Source organism: Phaethon aethereus (assembly GCF_964289735.1).
Source record: "Phaethon aethereus genome assembly, chromosome: 5".
Classification (NCBI taxonomy): Eukaryota; Metazoa; Chordata; class Aves; order Phaethontiformes; family Phaethontidae; genus Phaethon; species Phaethon aethereus.
Window position 1 is genome coordinate 12,216,664 of NC_138579.1, and position 7,015 is coordinate 12,223,678.

Genomic DNA, 7,015 nt, shown 5'->3' on the forward strand with positions numbered 1-7,015 from the left:
CTTCTATCGCAACTTGGGTTATGCTTTACATTCATAAAATTCTTACTGAAAACTTAGCATGCCAATGACAGGCTAAGTCAGAAGAAATGTATTTGCTTCTCATTACTAACCCATGTGTGGGTTTCAGGCTAATGTCATAACTTCCATAGTGCAGTGATTGACTTTTTATTAAAAAGTTGGGTTTTTTTTAACCTGAGTGTTTCTGCCAGTGTCTTATGTTACCTTCATGGTTGTTTAAATGTAGCAGTTGTTTGTGCTTATTGGAAGGTGTTATAAGATTCAGACTTTTTATTATGTTTTTGAAACATACTTCAAAGCATTTTTAATACTGATGGCTGAGTTTTAATAAAATCAAATTACCTTGCTAGAGTGGTAGTAATGTTGCAGATTAGAGCTTCCTGAGTCTGAGTCCTAATATAATAAATATTTTACTTTTCTGAAGAGCTTTTAGATGCTGTTATAGACAGTCTATCATAAGGTAGTCAGGAATATGTACGTTTAAATGGACATTTTGATAGGGCCTTTCGTCTTCCAGTTTCTCATCCCAGCTCTTTTATTTCTGGACAGCAAGTATGAAAAAAACAACCCCATTTACTGGAGTAATCAACATATAATGTCAAAATAATATGAACATATGGCTGTAGAACTGGACCAAATATTTTTGGATGTTTTAGTGGAGATTTTGTATTCTGAAAAGGAAAAAGCTAGTGCTCTAACTTGTTATGTGATGATATTCCTTGAATTCATAATCATACAAGTCTTTTCCTCCCTGAACCTATTTTTGTGTTTGGTTTGGTTTGGTTTTTTGTAGTTAACAAAAGTATATAATAGCAAGAAGAGAGACTTTCATACTACCAGACAGACTTGAACTGTTGTAACAAGTGGGTATCACTACACTTTTGTGTCAACAAATTATAAAATGAAATGTTATCAAACACTTCTAGTTTCTTATGACTTGCATTTATCAGATTTGAAGTAATTGATTGAGGCTATTTTTGGGTTTGTAATTTTTTTACATTCTGTATAACCATATTTAAGAATGAAGTCATATCTGAAGCATAGAAAATGGAACATTCTGTTTTCCTCTTTTCCTGTGTTTTGTCAGTAGTGAGGTTTGTTTTTTTTCTTTTCTGTATGGGGAACAGAGCTACTTTTGAGAGGATTTTATCAGTTACAAATACTTTTATGACCAGGATACCTCCTTTTCTGTTCTTTAACATTCTTTCCTTATAAGTTCATATTGCTTATTCTACTTTATTTTTGAAAAATATAAAAATAACTATATTCTTTGTCCTGAAGACAGTTGGGCTTCAAGAAGTAATAATAATGTGGACTGCCCTTTTCTCACCTGTTGTTTTTTTGCTTTGCTGACAAGGCACATACATAGTAAACTCTTTCATTGCCTTCAGGACATAAGCTCATCATACACATAGCCCTTATGATGTTACACTGAATATCACATCTACTAAGGAACTTACTGAAAGAGTTGCTTGAATATAGTGATGGCTTTTCTCACTGAAAAAGAAGTTAGTATTTATTGCACTCTTAGAATAAAATGTGCAAATCCAGAACAATGTGACTCTTTTCAAAAAGGAAATCTTTTGGGTTAAAACAGCAGAAATATTGTGGATGTAGCTCCTCTTCCAGCCTCATAATCTATAGCCTGTTTGGAGGAGCCTAATTATCTTCTCTTTTTTTTTTCTTTTTTTTTTTGTTTTGTTTTTTTGTTCCTTTTATTCTGCCCCAGTAGGGATTTTTTTTTGTGGGACTTTAGATGTTGTCTTTGGAAGAGTGTTGGAAATTTTTCCTTAGAGAATGCAATTAATGCTTTTTCTTCTTGGATGGTAGTTCCAGAATCGCCTCTGCTGACAAGTCCATACTCCTTGGATACTAGATTGCAGATCAGAAAAAGCCACATATGAGGAGCACTGTTTTCCTACTGAAGAAGAGAGACAGTGGAAAAAGGAATGGCTAGAGTTGAGAACTACATAACACTTCCCTTTTCTTACCTAAATTTTGGGTAAGGTAGCATATCATGTCAAAGGTGTAGAACTGTGTAGAGGCTGTACACCATCAATACAGTGATGGGAGAGGCGATGTGGGATGCTGTGTAAGAAATTATGATGGACTGAAACTCTTGGGAGGAATAGTTAGTATTGCACATTCCCCTACCACCTGTTGCTGCAGACCTTTTCTGGTTTTGCCTTTAACTTAATAAGTAGAAATGAGTATCAGTGAGGTCACAGTCAGCATTCACATTTTTGAATGCATCTAGGAGGAACCTTGTGGGACCTTGTGTGAGGCTTTGAGTCAAAGACTTGTTGAACATGTCTATTTTTATGTGTAGGATCGGGTGGTTGTGTTTGTTGTTTTAACAGAAGTGAGAGTGAGAAGTGTGGAGAGTGTTTAGTTAATTTTTTTTTTTGTCTAGTTAATTTTGTGTGACACCACAACCCTTCTCCACGGATGACCATGACTGCTGCATATTTTATGTTAGACTAGACAGTATACAAGTGGTTCTTGAGTATTACAGTGTGCATGAATATCTTCTTAATTGCTATATATGTTCCTGACCTATGAAGACAGATCACATGACTGATAAAACACAAACCAAAGATGGATATCTGCAGTAGTTAGTTTTGAATCCAGCTGTCTTCCAGGTGAATTAAGAAAAAGGGGGTTTTGTTGTTTTTTTTTTTCTCAAGTGAGTACACACTTGTCATGTATTCAGACTAAAACCTTTCCCAAGAAGTCCAAAGTAGACATTGTTTATTCCTAATTTAAACCCAAAATATTTTCAAATCAGTGTACACTGTTCTCTTCCCTTGGGAAGGTCACTACTAATCTAATGCTATGTTGTAAAAGTCTAAAGGAAGATGTGTCACTTTAATACACTTAATATTAGGAATTTTCAGTGATGTTGAGATAAAATATGTTGCAATTAATTCAGAGCTGCATAGTTATCAGCAATACTGATCCTTGTTTGCTGAATAAATTTGAACTGACTGTAGCGAATAATTTGCAAGTTTATCAGCCATTATTAATAGAGTTATTTGTTGCAACAAAGCTTAAAGGCCATTTCATGCTTTTTTTGGATCATGTCACTGTTTTTTTAGGATGATAGAATATGTGCTATTCCATGGTAAAAATAAGTTCATCAGCTTCACCATCTCAACAAAAAGTACTATCCATAGGCTACTCTGTTAATAGAATATTTAAATATATTTGATAGGTGCATGTGGATTGTAATGAAATACATGAGAAAATTTTGAAGGAAAGAATACTCTCTATTAATTTCTCTTCAGAGATTAACACAGATGAGATTGTTGCCCACTGCAGACTTTAGAGAGAATAGGTAGTTATTTGACAGCAAAATGCCATTCCGCCAGATCAAGTTATGTTAATCTAACAAATTCAATTTTGATGTGTAATATAGGCCTTCTTACTATGTTGTTAAAAAACATACTAGCTTATTATTTTATTTATATCAATATATCATACAGCTGTGGAACAGCCACCATTATGCTAAGAGTTGTCCATACATAGAATAAAGACAGTGCCTTTTTTGAAGAATTTGCAGTCTAATGCTTGGTATCAAAAGCAGAGCTTGCATTTATTATCTTTTTAAACATTCAAGGTGTTTTAGATATAAATTTTTTTTGGTTCTGAAAAGCTGAAAGCAGCTTCAGAACTAAAAAATAATTCTTGAGAATGGAAGTTTGAAGAAGCAGACACATTATTGCCTAATTGAGGGGGGGTAGATGTGTCTTGCTCCCTCTGCATCATGACTCACTATTGGAATTTACAAGTCTTACACGTTTGTCTAAATTAAAAGCTTAGTATTACCATACATTAATTACTGGCACAGGATAGCTCAAAATACTTCGACTCTAACTGAATATGCTAGCCTGGGGTATAGGAGATTTATTTTTGGGCTTATGTCAGACCCAGCAAAGTGAGATTTTTTTTTTTTTTCCTTAAGTTGGAAAATGATGTTATTAGTGATTTCAAAGATCTTTAAAATCTTTCTTCACTTCTTTTATGAACAGCTTTTCCATCGGTCTTGAATCCTGTTTCACTGATTCTTAAATTACAGGATTTTAAAGTAAATAAGAATTATAAAATACTAATTTTAACCCTTTAGGTTGGTACATTTTTCTGTTAGTTTGGAAATCTGTCATTAGAATCAATTAAACTTGGAAACATGTAATAATCTCTGATGCATTAGGCAATATATCTGTGGAACATACTCAATGTTTTGAGCTTCTGAAAGCAATTCTTTTATGACCAACAATAACAGAAATAAATTGTGCAATAGTAGACACCATCCTTCAGAAGTAGATTTGTGTGTCAAAAGCAACAATGCTACCAGGAGGACATACATTCTATAATAATTCAAAGGACAAACAAGAATGTGATCTGCTTAATGGAGGAAAAGAATTGTTTTGAACATCAATTTTCAGTCACTTTGCCTAGATTTTAGGTCACACAGGTTTTTTTGAATCATGCTTAGAAGCAAGTACATGTAACCTTGCTTATATTGGAGAGCGCAAGTTTATCATTGTGGTGCAGTAGGATGTTGGAGCAACTGAATTCCTTTCAGGGCTGAGGTTTCACAATAGGGATGAGCTGGGTTAACCATTTCCTGCGGCCGGTGGAAGAGGCTGTTTCCTCTTCCTCGCTGCTCATTCCCACCACTTGCTTTGAATGAACTGCACTGCTTATCTCAGTAAACTGATCCAGGTCACTAAAAATGTAAATAATAGTTGTATCCAAAGCATGCTGAAGAGGTATATGTACACACACACACACATATATGTGTATGTTTTGCCAGGCTAGCGCAATAAATCAGCTTACGTTTTAACTGTTGTATTGTCTGTGCTGGTACAAGAGGGAGTAGACCTCTTGGCTGAGGGTGATAACGGAGGAGAGGATAGGGAAGTGGAATCTCTCCTTTTCGGTATTTTTGTTTATTCAGTTTAGTTTATTGTGGAGCTGTACCCCAGGCGATGTATTTTGAATTTTGTTCTCTGGCTATCTAGCAAGTGAGTAGAACAGTGAAATTAAACTAAAGATCGCTGCAGTGCAGTAACTGTTACTTCAGAGATAAGTTATGGTTTCACCAGTTTTCATATCTTTACTGGGTATCCAGTAACACTTTGCGTTTTCCCTAAAACAGGAGAAAGTAAGGGATACTATTTTTTGGTAAAATGTGTGGTCTTTGAGGAAATCTTGAGAAACAGATACAAAGCTGGGACCAAAATGAAGGAAAATCAATAAAACTTAGAATTCTATATATGTGTGAGGAGACTGTAGCTATAAGACTATTTTACTTAAGGAATTCCAAGTTCAGTGGGAAGCAATCTAATCTAAACTTGCATGTGTTGCAGACGCTGTATTTAACCTATGTATCCTTATGTCTACTTTAAGTTTGACAAAAGGATTTCAGCTTTCACATGACTAAACTATTGTTTATAAATGGGGAATGGGAGAAACTGAGGTTCCAGTTTTGTGTAGGTGAAATTGATGTAGCTGCAGGGGCTGCTGTAGTCCTGCCTCCCTGCTGCACCCTCTCTTGCATTGGCTCTGGTGTTTATCTGATTCTGTGCTGAGCTGTTTCAGTATGTGAACTCAGCAGGAAGTTGTTTGCCTTCCCCCCCCTCCCCGTTCCGGATACTTCTCTGCCAGCTGAGCACACTGAAACCAACTCGGTGCAGGGTCAGATAAGCACTGGAACCAGCACAAGAAAGGGCAGAAATGTGTAGATTGCAGGAAGGATGTAATCAGTTTTATCAGTCTAGGCTGTTGGGATTTTTCAGCCTGAAACAACTGCATGGTGGTGAATGAATATGGTGAGATACATCTAGATTATTTTGCTATGTAATCCATGTACCAGGTGGCAACGAAGAGTAATTTCCCTGCTCTCTGAAATCAAACCAAGAAAACAGTGCAGTGCCCAAGGTCTCTGCCAGGCTGATCTAGAAGAATTTTTCCAATCCCAAATCCCATGCTTTGACACCATGCACATAAGCACAATGCATTGACCAGCATCTAACTTAATTCTGTGTTCTACTCTCCTGGAAGCCAATTTTTGACACTTTGAGACCAACAGACCTTGCTCTCCTAAAAAGCAGAAAGGTGAATAGCTGAGAATTGTTGAGAGTTATAGTATTAGATGAAAAAAGCAGTAGACAAGGCTACAGTATTAATATGTGGAGAAAAGTATTGCCTGCATTGCTCTCTGATGTTTAAAGGGAAACAGGGTGGTTTAAGACTAGCAAAGTTTACCATAGTCATTAAGTACAGGCTTACCTGCATATAAATATAATTTTTTTTTTTAATTTCTCAAAGAAGCTGGGTGAAGTCCTAGAATAACAGGTACCGTTTAAGTTGAGAAGACTTGCTTTGAATGCATGTTTGCATGAGAAAATCCTTTTCTAATCCTGTTTCCTAATGCAATTTGTCTAATTTATGATTCAAGACAGTGCTGCACCTGTTGGCATTCTTACTCCTGTTCTGAAAGTGATACTTTCAACAGAGTTATGGTACTCTCAGCATAGTTAAACCTCTTTTTTTCTACACCCCTCCCTCCACTACTTTTAAAAAAACAGGCTTCAGGAAGTATATCTGACTATCTTGTAAAATCCTAACCAGAGTATTGGTCAAAACTTGACCTGAATCTATCCCATATAGCCAAACATAGGGGTTCTCAAATTATTTCAGTTCAAAACATTGTCTTAATATCTTTTTAATAAATGCTACTAATAGCTCAATCACTTCCTTTGAAAAAATATGTAAGGAGAGGATATTTTTACATTCTTATGGTATAATTGATGTCTTTAAAATCGTTTGCAGGCTGTTAGCATTTTGTAGAGAGAAGAATGTGATAGCCAAAGCATATACTGTGTAACGATGTGAGCAGCATAGTAAACTAGTATCTCTGTGTTTAAACAGTTCAACTAGTGATTACTTGCCTGAAACTGTAAGTTACCCGCTAACAGCCTAGCTGACTTAT